Genomic DNA, 24,676 nt, shown 5'->3' on the forward strand with positions numbered 1-24,676 from the left:
GTTAGTCGTTTATATTTTCTAAAGGCGCTGGAAATAGTAATTTTGGAAAGTAATATTATTATATTTAATTTTGTTAAATAATATTTAGACCAATACATTAAACAATTTTAATTTAAATTTAGTTAAGCTTACTTCTATAGAGTTGCCATATACGGATATATGGTTGCTATTATTGGAAAATTTTAACTATTTTTATACCCTCCATCATAGGATGGGGGTATATTAACTTTGTCATTCCGTTTGTAACACATCGAAATATTGCTCTAAGACCCCATAAAGTATATATATTCTGGGTCGTGGTGAAATTCTGAGTCGATCTAAGCATGTCCGTCCGTCCGTCCGTCTGTTGAAATCACGCTAACTTCCGAACGAAACAAGCTATCGACTTGAAACTTGGCACAAGTAGTTGTTATCGATGTAGGTCGGATGGTATTGAAAATGGGCCATATCGGTCCACTTTTACGTATAGCCCCCATATAAAGGGACCCTCAGATTTGGCTTGTGGAGCCTCTAACAGAAGCATATTTCATCCGATCCGGCTGAAATTTGGTATATGGTGTTGGTATATGGTCTCTAACAACCGTGCAAAAATTGGTCCACATCGGTTCATAATTATATATAGCCCCCATATAAACCGATCCCCAGATTTGGCTTGCGGAGCCTAAAAGAGAAGCAAATTTCATCCGATCCGGCTGAAATTTGGTACATGATGTTGGTATATGATCTCTAACAACCGTGCAAAAATTGGTCCATATCGGTCCTTAATTATATATAGCCCCCATATAAACCGATCCCCAGATTTGGCTTATGGAGCCTGTAAAAGAAGCAAATTTCATCCGATCCGGCTGAAATTTGGTACATGATGTTGGTATATGGTCTCTAACAACCATGCAAAAATTGGTCTACATCGGTCCATAATTATATATAGCCCCCATATAAACCGATCCCCAGATTTGGCTTGCGGAGCCTCAAAGAGAAACAAATTTCATCCGATCCCGCTGAAATTTGGTACATGATGTTGGTATATGGTCTCTAACAATCATGCAGAAATTGGTCCACATCGGTCCATAATTATATATAGACCCCATATAAACCGATCTCCAGATTTGGCTTGCGAAGCCTCAAAGAGAAGCAAATTGCATCCGATCCGGCTGAAATTTGGTACAAGGTATTGGTATATGGTCTCTAACAACCGTGCAAAAATTGGTTCACATCGGTCTATAATTATATATAGCGCCCATATAAACCTATCACCAGATTTGGGTTGCGGAGCCTCAAAGAGAAGCAAATTTCATCCGATCCGCCTGAAATTTGGTACATGATATTGGTATATGGTATCTAACAACCATGCAAAAATTGGTCCACATCGGTTCATAATTATATATAGCCCCCATATAAACCGATCCCCAGATTTGGCTTGCGAAGTCTCCAAGAGTAGCAAATTTCATCCAATCCGGTTGTAATTTGGAACATGGTGCTAGTATATGATCTTTAACAACCGTGGCAGAATTGGTCCATATCGGTCCATAATTATATGTAGCCCCCATATAAAATGTTCTCCAGATTTGACATCCGGAGCCTCTTGGAGGAGCAAAATTCATCCGATCCGGTTCAAATTAGGAACGTGGTGTTAGTATATGGTCGCTAACAACCATACCAAAATTGGTCCAATCACACAAAAATTGGTCCATATCGGTTCATAATCATGGTTGCCACTAGAGCCAAAAATAATCTACCAAAATTTTATTTCTAGAGAAAATTTTGTCAAAATTTTATTTCTAGAGAAAGTTTTGTTAAAATTTTATTCGGTTCATAATAAAATTTTCATCATTGTCAAAATTTTATTTCTATAGAAAATTTTGTCAAAATTTTATTTCTATAGAAGATTTTGTTCAAATTTTATTCGGTTCATAATCATGGTTGCCACTCGAGCCAAAAATAATCTACCACGATTTTATTTCTATAGAAAATTTTGTTAAAATTTTATTTCTGTAGAAAATGTTGTCAAAATTTTCTTTCTATAGAAAATTTTGTCAAAGTTTTTATTTCTATAGAAAATTTTGTGAAAATTTTATTTCTGTAGAAAATTTTGTCAAAATTTTATGTCTACTTTGTCAAACTGAATTATATACGTATTGGATCGATCTTTTTTTATTTAATATATACCACGTATGGACTTACATCAATTTAGAAGATGGTGTCAGGAAGTTTTAAGATACCTTGCCATCGGCAAGCGTTACCGCAACTTAAGTAATTCGATTCTGGATGGCAGTGTTTAGAAGAAGTTTCTACGCAATCCATGATGGAGGGTACATAAGCTTCGGCCTGGCCGAACTTACGGCCGTATATACTTGTTTTAATTGCAACATGTTACAAATAAGCTAATTCTTTTTGTCAAATTTTAGGAAATTTATTAGAAGTAATAATGTTTTTTGTGTTGTTTAAGAAAATTTAATATTTTGAAAGAAAAAATTGGATCCAAAAATTATTAAAATGTCTTTAGCGCTATACAAAATTCAAGGCCGGTAAAAGTTTAGTAAAATTTACTCATTTGAGAGGGTTATGAACACAATTTAAGCAAACTTCTCCCATTTTAGGAAAATATGAAATATTTTATTTTTTAGTAAAATTACTATATTTGCATAAAACTTTTGTTTTCTTTTGTTTAGTACACACCAATAAAGTAAGCAAAAAATTATTCATCTAAGGAACACTTGCTCACACTAAAATCAACTAATCTTTATGAACTAAAATAAAGTTCAGTTGGTATTATAGCCCCTTTTTTGAGTGTACATTTACAAAATTATTGAGTGGGCACAATTAAACCAATTTAAGGCAGTATTCTAATTTGAAGACGGTCGTACCCAAGAATCGATTTATTTTATGCCGATTGTTGTATATGTTTGGCTTTTGTTATGCGACCATTGATACAGTTTCAGAGTCATTGGTAGAGCATTAATAGAGAGAAGTGAGCGTGTTACAGAAATAGGAATAATAGGATTGGGTGTTGTATAGCTAAACACTATTCACAGTACTGTGATGAGAGGAGTAAAATACAAAATTTTGAATTGGTTTTCAAGATTAATGGCGATTTCGATTCGAATAATAGATCGAAGGAGGCTGTCCTAATTTTTGCATATAGAATCCCTCAAAATATTATGAATTAATATAAACTTTGGATGGAACTATCATTTGGGCAAAAATAAAGGAAGGAATGAATTAGTGTAACACACGCATACTATTTTTTTCACCCTTACCAACCATTTAATAAATTTATTTCTAATTCTATTGAATTCCAATATAAATTATTGAGGCGAATGCACTTTTACTAATTGTAGTTGAAGAGGGTCGGTTAATAAATACGGAAAATTTGCGCAAAACTGTTGGGAATAGCTATAAATTATCCATTCTACAAAATTGTCCTAAGGAAATTGTATAACTGTGCGCCACATATATCTTAATCCACATCAATTTAATCAATTACAATATCAATTTCAAAATTTAGAGAAGACAGTTTTAAAGCTAAATAAAAATGCATGTGACACTATTAGTGCAAATCATATGATATGTGTATAAAACCCATTTTCTGTTTATGAAATAATGAAATAATATTCACTGCCACTTTAAAGAAGTTTGTTGAGGTAAGATGAAGCATACAAATAATAGGGTATGCTTTCAGTACACGAGCCATATTGAATATATATACTAATCTCCTACATTTTAAGTTAACTAAAAATTTGGTTTCGAAAATAAAATATATGGAAATTACATTATAAAAATCATCATAGAAAACTGTATGTATCTTTAGGAGCCTCTTTTATTTATTAAACTTTAGTTTTTTACATTAAAAAACATTTTGTTGTTTTATTTAAAGACTGTTGGTTTAAAAGTAAGGAAATGGTTTTCAAATTAGTGTATGCGAATAGTTTTTTTTATCATTTTACGATAAAGATGGGTATTAAGTTCACATTATCAATGTAAAAAAGCCTTTTTCACTGTTAGTTTACTTTAATAATTCATTTTAAAGAAAAAAAAATGTACAATTATTTTTATGTTAGCCTGACAGTAATGAGGACTGAATTTTTTAAATTTATGCATTCCCCACCAAGTTATAATATTTTTTATAATTTCTTATTGTTGTTTCAGATTTATTCTCAATTTTAGCGGATGAACTCGAACTTTATTTCCACCTTAAAGTAGTAACATCAAAAAACACTACTTTTTATAAAACTTTCAAAAAAAGTGTGGCTACATTTGTATAAATAGTGCGCCACTTATATCATACTTCGATTAACATTACTTGCACACAATATAGAAGAACAATGTAAAATATCAGTTACAGAATTAAAAGAAGACTATTTTAAAAACTAACATAAATTGTATGATATAGAGTTCGCTAGAGTTCCGTATCATCTAGGACCTCTATCCCACCGTTAATGGCTTACAATGCACTCGAGTTTCGAGTGCCGGGAAGGCTAGTATAAAGTGAAAAAGAGACACATAGAGTAATGCTGGATTCGAACATGCTCAAAAGAAATGAACTTTTGAATGAACAGTGTTGTCGTAGTACAATTTATAAATACGTAAATATAAAAAATCACACATCAGAAAAATGAGGTAAAGGTTTTGTCTAATTTTTTATTTATAATCAAGGCCAATTGAAAATCAAATACATCAAAAAATTTTCGGATATAATTCAATGAAACTAATTATATTTTAGTTATTCAAATCTGGAGATAATTTTATTCATATTATATGACTTTTTCTTCACAAGTCGTTGATTGTTCACTAATATACGTAAGAAGTACATGATAATAATAATGACAGATAAAAGAATGCAGAATTATAAATGATTTCCTACATAGCCAGCCTTTGCCTTTCAAAGCAAATTTTATCTTACAAAATCATTATCATACCGCAGTTTATTAAAACTCCAATATGTAAGAGGAAGTTATACTTTGTAGTAAATTTTGCATTCCTTGACAATTCTTAATATTCATTTAGCTTATTGGTTAGCAGTTTGTGCTAATAATTTTGTTTTGTCATTTGAAGAAATCAATTTTACAAAATTTCATAAAATTGCTATCTCGCTTTACAAATATGTTTGCCCAATTTTGTAAAGAAATTCCTAAAACGGCAACACTGCCATTGAGTGCAAGATCAGAAATGAACTTTTCCAATGAGTGAAAGATTGGACCAATATGCAACGACGACATCTATTGGATATTGCCAAATATGTAAGAGCGACATCTTGTTATATACGTCTTTGGCATTATTGTCTACACATAGATTGGCAACGTCCATAGAAAACTGTGTACCAATGTTGCCGTATAACGGCAACGCACAATACGCCATCTGTAGGAAACGAAAGACATCATAAAACACACACACATCCGCATACACATAAGAAAAATCGATAAACCACCCCTTATTGGTGGTGCCTAGAGTGAAATATCAACCACGAGAGAGAAACTCTATTCATTTGACTGCACGTAGACGTAAGAACGTAACAAAAAAAAAATCTCGAAAAAAATTAAATATCGCATAGAAAAACTAGTGTAGATTAAATAAAAATCCCATCAAAGTGTCATTAAAGTGCAATTCTATCTACGATAAATGAAATTCATACGAAATTCAGTGATGCTGTGTTCAAAAAATGCAAAAATATCAGCCGGCAAAATAGAATATCCCCCAATCCAATAAAAAAAAGCATATGCCAACTCGAATGTAATCGCCGTCGTTTTCATTCTCATAGTCGTTGTCGCCGTCGTCGTCGTTGTCGTGGTCATAGTGGTAGTCGTGTGTATGAAAGAAGAGGAAGAACCGTGGAACCAAAAGCGCTACTTTCAAATTAAACAAACAGTACATATACCCTCGTCTCCAGCCTAAACCAAGACCCGCCGCCACAGTCACCTCCACCGCTCCACCATAACCATAACCTAAGAGGTCTACCCTAACAGGCTCTAACAACAAGGGAAGTTGGCAAAAAAAAGCAAAGTGATAAGAAGAAGCAGAAGCCTCGAAGTGAATTATAATGAAGTAATTCAATGACATTTTTGCCTCTGTTACTAAATTTTATGCTGCACGGAAAAAAATTACAACTAAAATCAAAAAGAAAACATCATTGGTTTCCTTACGGCAAATTTGAAATGGAAAATATTTAAGTGAAAAAGAGTTTTGTGTTTCAAACCGGAAGTGTAGTGAAAAATCACCAACAAAATTCAACAACCATAGTTAAATAAGGGTTTCTTGTAAGAATCCTCGAATAAAAAAACGAAGACGAAGAAGAAGAAAAAGAGTGTTCGACTTTCGACTCAATACACAAACATACATCCACACACACACACACACACATAGAAATAGAATAAAACTTTACGCACATTTAACGGAGGAGTGAAAAGAGAAAATTATCTGGCCAGCCTAAGGAAGTACGAAATTGAAGTTAATAGCCAAAGATGACATTGCCATTAAGACATTCGTTATCCTTTGGTTTCTCTTAATGGTCATTCTCACCACTGGGTATAGATTTTATGATCTTCCAGAGGAATTACTAAAATTGCAACATAACCATAGTGCCATTGTACATTGAAGCTACACGGAAAAGGAGTTTCAATACAGGAAACTACTTTACCCCAGAATATTACACCATGGTCTACTGTGGTCTAAACAGGTAAGTGGCGCCATCAAATTGTCTAGGAGTTTCTGTTTCAACCAAACCCAAAACAAAACAAATAAACCTACCAGTAACTTAACCATAGCCATGGAGAGGCCACAGGGATAAGGAGGAGTAGCAGGAAGTGCGTGTGTGTGTTTTTTTGTTTCCTTTATTCCTTTATTCGTTTTTTTTTGGCAATGCAATCGCCTCAGTGTCTAAACATATGCATGTCAACTAAACACACACACACGCACACACAAACAAACAATCACTTACATGAATATCGAAAACCCCACACAGTATCGTTGGCTTTCTTTTGTTATGATTTTTGCGTCACAGTGCGCATTACCGGCTGTCTAAATGAATGTCGTCCATATCCTTAACGGTGGTGGTAGCCCTATTATTCGTATTCATTATAACTCCATCCACCACCAATGTTTCATACACATGTCCTACCTTCGATTACTGATAAAATCCGCCAGATTTGTTCTCTATGCTGGGGAGGTATATTTACTTTGACATTTATTTTGTAACGAATCTTAAACTATTTTTTTATACCCTGCGCCACACTGTGGAACAGGGTATTATAAGTTAGTGCATATGTTTGTAACACCCAGAAGGAGACGATATAGACACATGGCATCTTTGGCAATAATGCTCAGGGTGGGTCCCTGAGTCGATATAACCATGTCCGTCCGTCTGTCTGTGAACACATTTTTGTGACCAAAGTCTAGGTCGCAATTTAAGTCCAATCGTCTTCAAATTTAGCACATGTTCCTAATTTGGGTCAGAATAGAACCCTATTGATTTTGGAAGAAATCGGTTCAGATTTACATATAGCTCCCATATATATCTTTCGCCCGATATGCACTAATATGGACCCAGCAGCCAGAGTTTTGTACCGATTTGCTTGAAATTTTGTACAAACATAACACTTAGTCGTATAGTCAAGTGTGCAAAATTTTATTGAAATCGGTTCAGATTTAGATATAGCAGCCATATATATCTTTCGCCCGATATGGACTTATATGGCCCCGGAAGCCAGAATTTTGGCTGAATTTGGTTGAAATTTTGCACTAGGAGTACAATTAATAGTATAGTCAAGTGTGCAAAATTTGATTGAAATCGGTTCAGATTTAGATATAGCTCTCATATATATCTTTCGCCCGATATGGGCTAATATGGTTCTAAAAGCCAGAGTTTCGTCCCAATTTGGTTGAAATTTTGCACAGGTAGTAGATTTTGCATTGTAGCTATGCGTGCCAAATTTGGTTGAAATCGATTCAGATTTAGATATAGCTCCCATATATATCTTTCGTCCGATATGCACTTATACGCACCCAGACGCCAGAGTTGTATCCCGATTAGCTTGGAATTTTGCACAAGGAGTAGAATTGGTAGTATAGTCGTGTGTGCCACAATTGATTGAAATCGGTTCAGATTTAGATATAGCTTCCATATATATTTTTCGCGCGATATGGGCTTATATGGCCGCAGAAGCCGGAGTTTTGACCCACTTTGGTTGAAATTTTGCACTAGGAGTACAATTAGTAATATAGTCAAGTGTGCCAAATTAGATTGAAATCGGTTCAAATTTAGATATAGCTCTCATATATATGTTTTTCTGATTTCGACAAAAATGGTCAAAATACCAACATTTTCCTTGTTAAATCGCCACTGCTTAGTCGAAAAGTTGTAAAAATGACTTTAATTTTCCTAAACTTCTAATACATATATATCGAGCGATAAATCATAAATAAACTTTTGCGAAGTTTCCTTTAAATTGCTTCAGTTTTAAATGTTTCCCATATTTATACCCTGCTCCACACTGTGGAACAGGGTATTATAAGTTAGTGCATATGTTTGCAACACCCAGAAGGAGACGAGATAAACACATGGTGTCTTTGGCGAAAATGCTTAGGGTGGGCTCCTGAGTCGATATAGCCATGTCCGTCTGTTCGTCTGTCCGTGAACACATTTTTGTAATCAACGTTTAGGTCGCAGTTTTAGTCCAATCGACTTCAAATTTGGCACAAGTATGTGTTTTGGCTCAGAATAGATCCCTATTGATTTTGGAACAAATCGGTTCAGATTTAGATATAGCTCCCATATATATATTTCGCCCGATATGGACCTATATGGCCCCAGAAGCCAGAGTTTTAACCTAATTTACTTAAAATTTTGCACAAGAAGAACAATTAGTACTATAGTCAAGTGTGCCAAATTTTATAGAAATCGGTTTAGATTTAGATATAGCTCCCATATATATCTTTCGCCCGATATGGAGTAATACGGTCCCAGAAGCCAGAGTTTTACCCCAATTTGGTTGAAATTTTGCACAGGGAGTAGAATAAGCATTGTTGCTATGCGTGCCAAATTTTGTTGAAATCGGTTCAGATTTAGATATGGCTCCCATATATATGTTTTTCTGATTTCGACAAAAATGGTCAAAATACCAACATTTTCCAACCAACCAACATGACTCAAAATTTTCCTAAACTTCTAATACATATATATCTAGCGATAAATCATAAATAAAATTTTTCGAAGTTTCCTTAAAATTGCTTCAGATTTAAACGTTTCCCATATTTTTTTACTAACATTGTGTTCCACCCTAGTGCATTAGCCGACTTAAATTTTGAGCCTATAGATTTTGTAAAAGTCTATCAAATTCTGTCCAAATCGAGTGATATTTAAATGTATGTATTTGGGACAAACTTTATATATAGCCCCCAACACATTTGACGGATGTGATAAAGGGTGATACGGTCAAAATTTGGTCAATATAAACCTGACGTATTTCTTTCAATTTTGCATTTTAAAAACCTGAACACCCCTCATTTTGAAGGTGTGTGTGTGTGTAGAATGTTGCTCCTATTTTGATTTTGGAATTCACTCTTCAGTTGTCAAAATGCTGTCCAAGCAAGAAGAGCAGCGTATCAAAATTTTGCTCGCGCATCGCGAAAATCCGAGCTACTCGCACGCAAAGCTGGCAAAATCGCTAAAAGTTGACAAATCAACCGTTACAAATGTAATTAAAGTGTTTGGGGAACGTTTGTCGACAGCCAGGAAGTCTGGATCGGGGGGAAATCGAAAACCGGAAGCCGCTTAGACGACAAAGAGAGTTGCCGGTAGTTTCAAGCGAAACCCTAACCTATCTCTCCGAGATGCCGCAAATAAGCTGGGTGTATCGTCTACAACCGTGCATCGAGCCAAAAAACGAGCCGGACTATCGACTTACAAGAAGGTAGTGACTCCAAATCGCGATGATAAACAAAATACGACGGCCAAAGCGCGATCCCGGAGGCTGTACACGACGATGCTGACGAAGTTTGACTGCGTGGTAATGGACGACGAAACCTACGACAAATCAGCTGCCGGGACAGGAGTTTTATACGGCAAAAGGAAGGGGAAAGGTAGCAGATATTTTCAAGCACATAAAACTGTCAAAGTTCGCAAAGAAATATCTGGTTTGCTGCTTTTCAAGCCACAGGTACAGATGGCTTGTACCTGTGGCTTGAAAAGCAGCATTTTCATAGCTTCCGGGACTGTTAACCAAGAAATTTACGTGAAAGAGTGTTTGAATAAACGTCTGCTGCCTTTCCTGAAGAAACACGGTTGTTCCGTACTGTTTTGGCCGGATTTGGCATCTTGCCATTACGGTAAAAAGGCCATGGAGTGGTACGCCGCCAACAACGTGCAGGTGGTTCCCAAGGACAAGAACCCTCCCAACACGCCAGAGCTCCGCCCAATTGAGAAATACTGGGCTATTGTCAAGCGGAACCTAAAGAAGACCAAAAAAACTGCTAAGGACGAGAAGCAGTTCAAGGCAAACAGGCTTTCTGCGGCGAAGAAGGTGGACAAGATGGCTGTACAAAATCTGATGGCAGGTGTCAAGCGTGAGGCCCGGCAATTCGGATTTGGAAAAGCGAAAGCCTAACTGAATATTTTTCCTGAATTTTATACTAATTGAACTTGAAAAAGAAATTTAATTTGATTTTTTAAATAAACGATTTCACCGATTTACACGCGTTTTCCCTTGACCAAATTTTGACCGTATCACCCTTTACAGTGGCGTGGATTTCGATCTAATCTGGCCTCACTTTTCGGATCATTTCTGGTATTGTTATCATTTTTTCGTTCACTTTTTGGACGCCAATCGACACTGGCAGTATCACGGTAATGAGCAATGGTACACTTGCATTCTGTAACGAATAACTTTATTTCTGAATGCAGTAGATCAAAAAGCTGGATAAATATGTCCGTTATAATGCAACCGGCTTAGAAATAATAGGAACGTGAAGTTGTTTGTAATACATATCAGCTACCACCAAATAGCACCCATATACCCCGATGTCCTTGGCGATTTATGTGATAAATTTAAGATTCCTTAATCTAATATAGTCTTCAATTTTAAATTTATCTTCTGGAAACCATCCAGAAGATATGGAAACCATCTGAGTCGATTGGAAACCATCTCAGATGGAAACCATCTGAGTTGATTTGTTTTTACGAAGTGTGTATGCCTAAAGCCCCTGAAATTCGTTACTTTAAATTTGTGGCCTCTGATCTTTATAACTGAGAGACCCAATAAAACGTGGTTTTTCCGCCGTTTTAGTTCCATACACCGAAAGAATTTTCTTCGTAAAAAGAACGAAAAATTTCGTTGAAAGTACGAAATTTGTCATTGTTTTACAACCAAAGAAAGTTTTCATTAAAAGTACGAAATATTTCGTACTTTTTACGAAAAAAGTTCTTCCAAAATTTTCGTAATTTGTACGAAAAAATTCGTACTTTTTATGAAGAATCTCCGTAATTTTTATGAAAAATCTTCGTACTTTTTATGAAACAATTTCGTTCTTTTTATGAAAATGTTTCGTAGTTTTTATGAAAAATTTTCGTACTTTTTATGAAAAACTTTCGTACTTTTTTTTCAAAAATGTTTGAACTTTTAGAAAAAAAAATTATAGTCGAAAGTGCATTTGGTTATACTTACAAGTGTGAAAAATGACATCACTACTTTACATCTTAAGTTTTTGAATAATTTTTAGTTTTATTGCTTCACTTTTATTCAAAGCGCGCTATCACCCAAATGAGAAGTAGCATAGACTTGCATAAAAAAATAGAATAAAGGAATACACTCAAGCACATTATAAAAGACAATTTAATGCCGCGAACGGAAATTTTACAACTTCAATGAAACTTCTTCGTTATTTCTAAGAAAATGTTTCGTACTTTTTATGAAGACATTTTAACGCAGAATGTTTCGTAAAATATTCGTAAAAACTTCTTCACAAAATTCATGAAATCTGAAGAAAGTTTCGCTAAAAGTACGAACTTTTTACAAAGAAAAGTTAATTTAGAATATTTCGTAGAAGTTTCGTATATTCGTAAAATGTTCTGCGTAAAATTTACGAAAATGAAAGAAAATTTCGTTATTTTAATGAAGAATTCACGAAGAATAGTTAATGAAGAATTCTTCTTAAAATTAACGAAGAGGATTCTTTCGGTGTAGAAGCAATATTCATACAAGGCTATCTGTTCAACTAATGCTTCGCGGGGAGGTGTTATCTGCGAAAATGTTTGCATGCAAACAATGATGGTGAATTCTACGCAACTTTCAGCAGACTATAGTTGGGTTAAAATATATCCCCCACATAAGACTCATATCAAATTTGTATCATACAAAGGTATTACCCATCCGAGTTTCCTTATGTTTTACCGCAAAACTTAATCAAAGTGACGAAGAAATCAATTAATATTTTTAAGCAAGAATATATTTAATTTCCAATGAAGTCTACAATTGATAATATCATCTTTGTGTCTGAAGCAATTTAAATTGAACAATTAATAGGAAACATTAATTTCGTAATTAAATCAGAAAACACAATTCTTTTCTCTGTATAATTGGGGGAATTTTCTAACAATTTCGGACATAAACATAGGCTCCATTAATGAAAATGCAATTAAGTCTTCTGAACTCCAAAAAAAAAAACAAAAAACAAAAAAAAAACTTCAGGTAGCTATATACGATTTCATTCATTCATAACCATAAATACTGAAGTTGTATACACATCCTAATAATAATTTCCAAAAGTGATGAAATTCAATTCAAGGATTAATACGGAACGGTTCTCTTTGATTTTTGTTTTTTTGCGAAAATCTCCGGTCCCCTTTGAAAACTTTGTAAACCAGAGTATTTTGAAATCATTCTCGGCAGTATGCTAAAGCCTCACACAAACAAATCGTATACAATGTGTATGAGAGAGTGTGTAAATGCGTATATGTCGGTTACACATAAATGCTTGAGTAGTGCTCATTTACAACAACTGCAGTTTGCAGTTTGTTTGACTGTCGCTCGTTTAGTCCACTCACTAATTTATTTCGGTAAAAGTTGAAGTCGATAACAACGAAGCGAATGCCACACGAATGCTATATAGACGTAAGTAAGACTTCACATGTATATACATGTGAGAGAGTTTGTGTGAGCGTGTGTATGTGCGGATGTTCCTATCAGTGTTGCCAGGTTGGGGGTTTTCCCCCCAAATTTAGGGGGTTTTTACATGTTTAGGGGGATTTTTAGGGTATAACATTTATTTGGGGGTAAAAAAAAAATCTTAGACTTTATAAAGTGGATCAATTCTCAATAAAATTTGGAACAATTCTGGCATGAATTTTGAGAAGAAAATGAGGGAAGTCAACCCAAGTTCCTAAATACAAGCAAGTATGCAATGGCATTCGAATTATGAAATGGTATTGTAACATTAAATTATTGGTCTCATAATTTCACGCCTAATACAATTTTGGCGAATAATGTATATATTTACTGAACTTTAATTTTTGTTTATTTTTTTATTTCTATTATTTATACTTTATAAGCCGTTCCACCACACAGAAAAAAAATTCACGACAATTTTTCCAATTAAAATTTTAATTGAGTTTTAAAACATATTCAATTAATAATTTAATTGATTCAACAATTTTTTTAATTGAAACAAAAATTAATAGTATCAATTAATTTTTTAATTGGATCAATTAATTTTTAATTGACCTTCAATTACTTATACCCTTCACCACTACTGTGGTACAGGGTATAATAAGTTTGTGCATTTGTATGTAACGCCAAGAAATAGTGGTCATAGACCCATCTTTTAGTATACCGATCGGCTTAGAATTAAATTCTGAGTCGATTTAGCGATGTCCGTCTGTCTGTCCGTCCGTCCGTCTGTCTGTATATGTAATTTTGTGCACAAAGTACAGCTCGCAATTTAAGTCCGATCGTCCTCAAATTTGGCAGAGGGCCGTTTCTTGGGACAGAGACAATCGCTATTGGTTTTGGAAAAAATCGGTTCAGATTTAGATATAGCTGCCATATATATTTATCGCCGATGTGGTCATAGTTAACGTGTTTATCAACCGATTTTCTTAAAATACCGTACATCCAAATATTTTATGAATCTCGCAAATCTTGCAAAATATCAGCCAAATCGGTTCAGATTTAGATATAGCTCCCATATATATCTTTCGCCCGATATGGACTTATATGGCCCCAGAAGCCAGATTTTTGGCTGAATTTGGTTGAAATTTTTCACTAGGAGTACAATTAGTAGTATAGTCAAGTGTGCAAAATTTGATTGAAATCGGTTCAGATTTAGATATAGCTCCCATATATATCTTTCGCCCGATATGGACTAATATGGTCCTAAAAACCAGAGTTTTGGCCCAATTTGGTTGAAATTTTGCACAGGGAGTAGATTTAGCATTGTAGCGTGCCAAATTTGATTGAAATCGGTTCAGATTTAGATATAGCTCCCATATATATGTTTTTCTGATTTCGACAAAAATGATCAAAATACCAACATTTTCCTTGTAAAATCGCCACTGCTTAGTCGAAAAGTTGTAAAAATGACTCTAATTTTCCTAAAATTCTAGTACATATATATCGAGCGATAAATCATAAATAAACTTTTGCGAAGTTTCCTTAAAATTGCTTCAGATTTAAATGTTTCCCATATTTTTTTTTACTAAAATTGTGTTCCACCCTAGTGCATTAGCCAACTTAAATTTTGAGTCTATAGGTTTTGTAAAAGTCTATCAAATTCTGTCCAAATCGAGTGATATTTAAACGTATGTATTTGGGACAAACCTTTATATATAGGATGTGATATGGTATCGAAATTTTAGATCTACAAAGTGGTGCAGGGTATAATATAGTCGGCCCCGCCCTACTTTAGACTTTCCTTACTTATTTTTTAATTGATACTATCATTTCTGTGATTGAAGACATTTCAATTAAAAAATTATTTGGATCAATTAATTTCGTGATTGAATCAGAAAAAAAAAATTTTTTTGTGTGCATTGGATGGGGGTATATTAACTTTGTCATTCCTTATTAACTTTGTCATTGCTCTAAGACCCCATAAAGTATATATATTCTGGGTGGTGGTGAAATTCTGAGTCGATCTGAGCATGTCCGTCCGTCTGTTGAAAGCACGCTAACTTTCGAACAAAACACGCTATCGACTTGAAACACAAGTAGTTGTTATTGATGTAGGCCAGATGGTATTGCAAATGGGCCATATCGGTCCACTTTTACGTATAGCCCCCATATAAACGGACCCCCAAATTTGGCTTGCCGATCCTCTAAGATAAGCACATTTCATCCCATCCGGCTGTACATGGTGTTGGTATATGGTCTCTAAAAACCATGCAAAAATTGGTCCACATCGGTCCATAATTATATATGGCCCCCATATAAACCGATCCCCGGATTTGACTTGCGGAGTCTCTAAGAGAAGCAAATTTCATCCGATCCGGCTGAAATTTGGTACATGGTGTTTGTATATGGTCTCTAATAACTGTGCAGAAATTGGTCCACATCGGTCCATAATTATATATAGCCCCCATATAAACCGATCGCCAGATTTGCCTTGCAGAGCCTCTAAGAGAAGCAAATTTCATCCGATCCGGTTGAAATTAGTTACATGGTGTCAGCATAAGATCTCTAACAACCATGCAAAAATTGGTCCACATCGGTCCATAATTATATATAGCCCCCATATAAACCAATCCCCCGATTTGGCTTGCGGAGCCTCTAAGAGAAGCAAATTGCATTCGATCCGGCTGAAATTAGTTACATGGTGTCAGCATAAGATCTCTAACAACCATGCAAAAATTGGTCCACATCGGTCCATAATTATATATAGCCCCCATATAAACCAACCCCCCGATTTGGCTTGCGGAGCCTCTAAGAGAAGCAAATTGCATTCGATCCGGCTGAAATTTGGTACATGGTGTTGGTACTTGGCCGCAAACACCAATGAAAAAATTGGTCGAAATCGGTCCATAATTATATATAGCCCCCATATAAACCGATCTCTAGATTTGACCCCCTGTGCCTTTCGGAGAAACAAAATTCATCTGATCTGGTTGAAATTTGGTACGTGGTGGTAGTATAAGATATTTAACACCCATGCCAAAAGTGGTCCATATCAGTCCATAATCATATATAGCCCCCATATAAAGCGATCCCGAGATTTGGTTTTTTAGCCACTTGGAGGAGCAAATTTCATCCGATTCAGTTGAAATTTGGTACATTGTGCTAGTATATGGCCGTTAACAACCATGCCTAACTAGGTCCATATCGGTATATAGTTATATATAGCCCTCAGATAAATCGATCCCCAATCACACAAAAATTGGTCCATATTAAGTTCATAATTCTATATAGCCCCTAAATAAGCGACTCCCATATTTCGATTCTGGCTCTCTACGTACCGTGCAAAAGTCCATATCGATTCGTAATTATTTGTAGACTTACTTATACATACCTTTTTTGTCTAATATATACCACGTACACTCTTAGAAAAATATGTTTTTCATATGTTCCGATATAAACTAAATGTGTTTCGGGCACAATTTTAAAACACAATATATTTACGATCAAACTGGTAATGTTCCTAAACTAACACTAAATGTTTGGGACATCCATGTTAATATGTTAGAATATATTATGTTTGGGGCATGAATGTTTCATAAAAATCATATGTGTGAATGCAAACATATATAAATTTACAAATTTCGACTAAACATACATATGTTGTGATATTTTATTCAAAGCAACAGAGAGAGTATAGAGAAAGAAATAGATATGGAGAGTTGACGAAAGATATCAACATAACACAGCGAAAGAATCAAAAGAGAACAATTTCTGTGAAACCCGCTTGTATGTTGTTTCGGAAAACTGTTTTATGATAAGGCCAAAAATTTGATATGCTTAAGTCTAAATATTATTTAATTTGAATAAAGAGAATGGACATGCGGAACCAAGAGAATATACATTTAAAAAACAAACAGCCTATGTTTTCGCCTTGAGAGCAGCATTTTATGTATGTGTGGACATGTGTTTTGTTTATCATTTTGCCATTATGGGCACAATTTTTTTCTTGGTTCGTTACAAGAAATCAGGGGTCTTCATAAAAATAACGAAAGGGCACTATACTCTTTTTAGAGTTGGGACAGTAAAATGAAATAAGGAGGAAATAGTGAAAAATTACACAGTAAAATATATAAAAACAAAGTTTAGTTCCTCTTTATTAATAAGTAGTCCAAGGGGAGTTGACGGACACCTTCAAATATAAAAGCGGGCATTAAATTCCAGTTTTCCAGCTAAAACAATTTAAAAAGTTTACTTTGTTTAAAATGAATTATTAAAGAAAAATAAAAGGCATTTTAAAGCGATGGTGTTAAATGCCAGTAAAAAACTGTTCACGCCTAAATAAATGTATGTTTATATTATAAAATTATTTATGTATATTTATACTCGACTCCACGTTCTTCTTTTGTTGTAGTTTTTGAATTCCTTCCAAATTTTAAAATTTTGTTCCAAAAACAGTTTTTTGTTACAAAATTGTTAATTTTGCAATAAAAAAATAATATTTTATCCAAAAATCAGTCAATTTCGTTTATATCAAGCACTGTTACTGACTATAAATCTTTAATAACCCACATTTCGAAGTTTCATTATAAAAATTTAATATAGTATAAATATAAATGTGTAAATTAAAACAAAAAAAAAAGTGTTCGGTCGGAGCAGGGATTGAACCCACAACCCTTTGCATGCAAGGCAGACATGCTAAGGCTATGGTCACACTAGGCAAATATTTGACTAAAATGAGTGTCAAACATTTTTCCACAATCATTTTCCAAATATCTGGATACGGTTTTTGGAAAATATTCCTACAATGATGTTAGATATCCAATATGAGCTACAAATGTCTCTTGGTTTGGCTGTGGCGACGGATTCTTTTTTGATTTCTGTCAAATATTTGCCCAGTGTGACCATAGCATAACCACTGCTCCACGTGGCAAACAAATGTATGTTTCTGTTAAATAATGTTATGTTTGCATGGGCTCGTGGGCGCTGCAAACTATGCTATATAAATGTACCTTATAACGATAATTATCTGCTGGTGACCATAACAGCTACGTAGCCCAGTGGATAGTGTGTTGGCTTACAAACTGTATGGTCCTCGGTTCGATTCTCCGTGCAGGCGAAAGGTAAAATTTAAAAAATTTATAAAAGTGAATAATTTCTTCAACATTATTTTTATTACAGAAAAAGGTGCCAAGAACAAAAATATTTCGTGGAAGTGAAAATAACGAGTATGTTAGGGAATGAGCACAATCGTCTTTGGGAAAAATTCTTCCAAGCATATAATATTTTTGGGCTCAAAATGCTTCCAAACATATAATATGTTCACATAAAACAAACATATTAATGCTTCGGCAGTATCCAATAATATATGTGCTTCCTGCAAAATGTGTTTGGAACATATGCTAAAGAAGCGATTTTTTTGAGGGTGTATGGACTAACTCACAATTTAGAAAACGATGTTAAGAAGTTTTAAGATACCACAACCCAATTAATTCGATTGTGGATGACAGTCTTCCGTAGAAGTTTCTACGCAATCCATGGTGGAGGGTACATAAGATTCGGCCTGGCCGAACTTACGGCCGTATACAAACAAGTATATACGGTCGTAATTAATTTGATTTTAAAGATTTATACATTGAATTATTTGGTTTTGCCTGCTTTTTAAATTGATATACATATTGTATTATTACACCCAAAGAAAAATTACGTTCCTCAGGAACGAAATTTTAGACAAAATTATAAAGTATTTTTCTAAAGAGCAAGGTTACGTGGCAGCCCGATGTATCAGGCTCACTTAGACTATTCAGTCCATTGTGATACCACATTGGTGAACTTCTCTCTTATCACTGAGTGCTGCCCGATTCCATGTTAAGCTCAATGACATGAACAAATACATCCCAATTCCGAAACAAACTTCTTTCAATATATATATTTGTGTTAAATTTAATGTTTTAAATTGTATCACTACAGGTTTAGATAACGAAATTTGGGACCACTTTTTGTACTATTTACATTCTTAAATTTTTTGGGGGTTTTTGAAAAAAGTCTAGACAAATTTAGGGTTTTTTTTCTTAAGATTTAAGGTGGGTATTAAGTTCGAGTTTAGCCGCTAAAAAACTCATTTTTTCACGATTACTTTTCTTTAATAATCCATTTTAAGGAATACAAACTTTGTGAAAATTTGCTCTGGGCTATTCCCTATCAAGTTCGAATAAATTTTGCAGCAAATAAGTATAATTTCATGCATTTTTCTTACTGATTTAGTTTTCACTTTAGCGATTTTAGCGGCTAAACTCGAACTTAATACTCACCTTTAGGGGGAAGAATCAAAAATCACCTGGTAACATTGGTGCCTATGCATATTGGAAAACATGTAAATACAAAAATAGTTGTGGGCTGTGTTTTGTGAGGTTGTTTGTTTTGGTACATTGACTGACCTTAGGTCCCTTTTGGAAGCATCCGTGCACAAACACACACACACACAGACGCATGCATTTACCATCGTACACATATGCATGTGAATACTTTCGTATGGACAAAATAGAGAGTTGAAACAACAGTTTCATATATGCTGGGACAAACACAAAAAAATGAAGAGTAGTAACTGGTGAAGGACGCAAACATAATGGAGATACCCCCATTTGCCTTTCACTGGATATCATATGCATGTGAGTGTGTGTGTATGAGTATGCTTTTAATAAAATTTATTTATAAGCCATGCTACAAAGACGAAGTTGGCAAATGTATACATCGTCGTAATAGTTCTTCACTGCGTAACGCATATGAAATTCATCAATGCTTAAGCTATGGCTTCATCATTACCACAGGATAATAACAAAGAAATTATTTAATACGATTATGCTACTTAATCGTGATTTTATAATAACTTCGGTACACACAAAGAAAAAATTATCTCTTCAAGAAAAATTATACAAAGGAAATTCCCATTAAAGACCTTTTTTAAGAGCAACTAAATCCGGATTCAGGACAAAAACGCAGTGATCGTCTCCACTTTTTTTCTTTGTTTTTTTTTTTTTTTTTGCTTCTACACTGAAAACCTACTAGGAAAGGAAAATTTTAGTTAATTTAGATTAATTTTAGAAATTTTTAACAAAACTGTATTACAAACGCAGATGTCACGCCGATTTCACAAAAATAGTTAAATAATTTTCGACAAATTCAAGAAATTTAATTAGACAAAATTGTTACTTTTCAATTATTAAAGAAAATTTCGTATTTTGAAGGAAAAATTGGAGTTAAAAATTGCAAAAATGGCTTTAGAGCCATGTGAAGTTCAAAATGGGCGCATTTACAAATTTTAAGAAATTCTGAACTATTTTACGGGAGATACGAATTTAGTCAATCTTTATGTTTCATTTGTGTATAGTTTTGTCCTCTGTTTTAGTTCATTTAACCTAACCTAAACCAGCTTATACAGAAAACGTCATTTATCTAAAATTTTTTCCTCAGATACTAGAACTCTTTTTATACCCTCCACCATAGGATGGGGGTATATTAACTTTTTATACCCTCCACCATAAGATGGGGGTATATTAACTTTGTCATTCCGTTTGTAACACATCGAAATATTGCTCTAAGACCCCATAAAGTATATATTCTGGGTCGTGGTGAAATTCTGAGTCGATCTGAGCATGTCCGTCCGTCCGTCTGTTGAAATCACTCTAACTTCCGAACGAAGAAGTTGTTATTGATGTAGGTCAGATGGTATTGCAAATGGGCCATTTCGGTCCAATTTTACGTATAGCCCCCATATAAACGGACCCCCAAATTTGGCTTGTCGATCCTCTAAGAGAAGCAAATTTCGTCCGATCCGGCTGAAATTTGGTACATGGTGTTATTATATGGTCTCTAATAACATTGCAAAAATTGGTCCACATCGGTCCACAATTATATATAGCCCCCATATAAACCGATCCCCCCATTTGGCTTTCGGAGCCTCTAAGAGAAGCAAATTTCATCCGATCCGGCTGAAATGTGGTACGTGGTGTTAGTATATGGTCTCTAACAACCATGCAAAAATTGGTCCACATCGGCTCATAATTATATATAGCCCCCATATAAACCGTTCCCCCGATTTGGCTTTCGGAGCCTCTAAGAGAAGAAAATTTCATCCGATCCGGCTGAAATTTGGTACGTGGTGTTATTATATGGCCTCAAACACCCATGCACAAATAGGTCGAAATCGGTCCATAATTATAAAGGGTGATACGGTCAAAATTTGGTCAATATAAACTTGACGTATTTCTTTCAATTTTGCATTTAAAAAACCTGAACACCCCTCATTTTGAAGGTGTGTGTGTAGAATGTTGCTCCTATTTTGATTTTGGAATCCACTCTTCAGTTGTCAAAATGCCGCTCCAAGCAAGAAGAGCAGCGTATCAAAATTTTGCTCGCGCATCGCGAAAATCCGTGCTACTCGCACGCAAAGCTGGCAAAATCGCTAAAAGTTGCCAAATCAACCGTTACAAATGTAATTAAAGTGTTTGGGGAACGTTTGGCGACAGCCAGGAAGTCTGGATCGGGGGAAATCGAAAACCGGAAGCCGCTGAGACGACAAAGAGAGTTGCCGGTAGTTTCAAGCGAAACACTAACCTCTCTCTCCGAGATGCCGCAAATAAGCTGGGTGTATCGTCTACAACCGTCCATCGAGCAAAAAAACGAGCCGGACTATCGACTTACAAGAAGGTAGTGACTCCAAATCGCGATGATAAACAAAATACGACGGCCAAAGCGCGATCCCGGAGGCTGTACACGACGATGCTGACGAAGTTTGACTGCGTGGTAATGGACGACGAAACCTACGTCAAAGCCGACTACAAGCAGCTTCCGGGACAGGAGTTTTATACGGCAAAAGGAAGGGGAAAGTAGCAGATATTTTCAAGCACATAAAACTGTCAAAGTTCGCAAAGAAATATCTGGTTTGGCAAGCCATCTGTACCTGTGGCTTGAAAAGCAGCAGTGGTACGCCGCCAACAACGTGCAGGTGGTTCCCAAGGACAAGAACCAAGGACACGCCAGAGCTCCGCCCAATTGAGAAATACTGGGCTATTGTCAAGCGGAACCTAAAGAAGACCAAAAAACTGCTAAGGACGAGCAGCAGTTCAAGGCAAACTGGCTTTCTGCGGCGAAGAAGGTGGACAAGGTGGCTGTACAAAATCTGATGGCAGGTGTCAAGCGTGAGGCCCGGCAATTCGGATTTGGAAAAGCGAAAGCCTAACTGAATATTTTCCTGAATTTTATACTAATTGAACTTGAAAAAGAAATTTAATTTGATTTTTTAAATAAACGATTTCACCGATTTACACGCGTTTTCCCTTGACCAAATTTTGACCGTATCACCCTTTATATAGCCCATATAAACCGATCCCCAGATTTGTCCTCCGGAGCCCCTTGGAAGAGCAAAATTCATCCGATTCAGTTGAAATTTGGTACGCGATGTTAGTATATGGTATCCAACAACCATGCAGGAATTGGTTCATATCAGTCCATAATTATATATAGCCCCCATCCGATCCCAAGATTTGACCTCCGGTGCCTTTTGGAGAAGCAAAATTCATCCGATCTGGTTGAAATTTGGTACGTGGTGGTAGTATATGATATTTAACAACCTTGCCAAAAGTGGTCGATATCAGTCCATAATCATATATAGGCCCCATATAAACCGATCCCAATATTTGGTTTTGGAGCCACTTGGAGGAGCAAATTTCATCCGAGTAAGTTGAAATTTGGTATATTGTGCTAGTATATGGCCGTTAACAACCATGCCTAACTAAGTCCATAACGGTCTATAGTTATATATAGCCCTCAGATAAATCGATCCCCAATCACAAAACATTGATCCATATCAAGTTCATAATTGTATATAGCCCCCATATGAGCGACCCCCATATTTCAATTCTGGCTCTCTACGTAAGTACGTAATTATTTGTAGACTTACCTATACATACCTTTTTTGTCTAATATATACCTAACTCACAATTTAGAAAATGATGTTAAGAAGTTTTAAGATACCACAACCCAAGTAATTCGATTGTGGATGACAGTCTTTCGTAGAAGTTTCTACGCAATCCATGATGGAGGGTACATAAGATTCGGCCTGGCCGAACTTACGGCCGTATATACTTGTTTCCAGTGTATTTGTTAAAACATGGATATACAAATAGAAAATCATAAATCATAAATACTCTTTGTATTAGGAGAAGAAGGTTAGTAGCGGTTCATCCTACAAAACATTTTACTTTTCTGTGAAACGAAATATTTTGACTAACAAAATTTGCTTGTTTTGTTATATGGTAGATGCCTCCTTAAAATCAAATAAATCTTAATTTTTGATTCCCATTTGCCATATTTGTTCTCAACAAACTTTGTTTCGAGAAAAAAAATTTATTGAAAACAAAAAGTCGACTTTTCTACTATGGGAATTTGTGAATGCAGACTTTTAGATTATTTCATATTTAAAAAAAGTCGTAACTCTGATGAACTCAGTGGTGGAACTGTTGATCCAATAAAACTGTAGTAGGTCTGTCGATCCTAGAACACAAGGGTGGATCTCTAGATTCAAAGAACTCAGTGGTGGAACTATAGAACCGAAGAACTCAGTGGTGAAATTATAGAGCCGAAGAACTAGATGGTGAATATGTAGATCTGTCGAATTCAGGAGTGGAATTGTAGTTCTATATACTCAACGATCTGTAGATCCGAAGAACTCATTGGCGGAATTGTAGGTAGTTCGAATAACTCAATGGTGAATCTGTAGATCAGAAGAAGTCAGTGGTGGAACCGTAGAGTCGAAGAACTCAATGGTAAATTCCTAGATCCGTAGAACTTAGTGGTGGAACTATAGAGTCGAAGAACTGTAGATACGAACATTTCAGAAGTGAAAATATAATTCGAAAACCTCAATGGTGAATATTTGGATACGAAGAACTTAATGACGGAATTGTACACAGATTCAATAACATAATGGTGAATCAGTAGATCCGAAGAACTTAGTGATGAAATTGTAGATCGAAGAACTCAATGGAGGGATTTTAGATCGAAAAGCGCAATGTTAATCTGTAAATCCGAAGAACTCAGTGGTGGAACTGTAGATCGAAGACTCAATGCTGAATCTATAAATCCGAATAATTAAGTGAATCTTTAGATCCGAAGAACTCAGGGAGTGAATTGTAGATACAAGAGGATGAATCTCCATATCAATGGTGGAATTGTAGATCCGTAGAATTCAGTAGTTGAAATGTATTCGCAGAGCCTAAAAATTCCCTAGATCCGAAGTACTCATTGGTGGAATTATAGATTTGAAGATCTCATTGGTACTATAATAGAAACTTTACACTTTTCATCGAAATAAACTGTTTACGGCAGAAAGAAAATCGCAAACGATGTTCGTTTGTCTAAAATTTTGTTTGGAGAGAAAGAATTGCGGGTATCTGTCTGTCTAGACATCTGGTTAGTTTGTATGATAACACTCGGTGCAATACTTTAATCAAACTTGAATCGTCATTCACGACCTCAGTCACACTGATCTTAGCCCACTAGAATCAAAAATCAAATTTATCTCACGA

At 35.2% G+C, this 24,676-nt stretch overlaps 1 protein-coding gene across 4 annotated transcripts in view; it reads left to right on the forward strand.

The window, feature by feature from the left end:
* The first annotated feature begins 5,493 nt into the window (after positions 1 to 5,493).
* LOC142236100 (protein SCAI) overlaps positions 5,494 to 24,676 on the forward strand; it is a 55,310-nt gene continuing 36,127 nt past the window's right edge. For all 4 annotated transcript variants that reach the window (XM_075307349.1, XM_075307351.1, XM_075307350.1 and 1 more), the window contains exon 1: positions 5,494 to 6,670. The gene's annotated coding sequence lies outside the window, so the exon portion shown is untranslated. The remainder of the gene's footprint in view (positions 6,671 to 24,676) is intronic.

Source organism: Haematobia irritans, chromosome 4, assembly GCF_050003625.1.
Source record: "Haematobia irritans isolate KBUSLIRL chromosome 4, ASM5000362v1, whole genome shotgun sequence".
NCBI classification, from domain to species: domain Eukaryota; kingdom Metazoa; phylum Arthropoda; class Insecta; order Diptera; family Muscidae; genus Haematobia; species Haematobia irritans.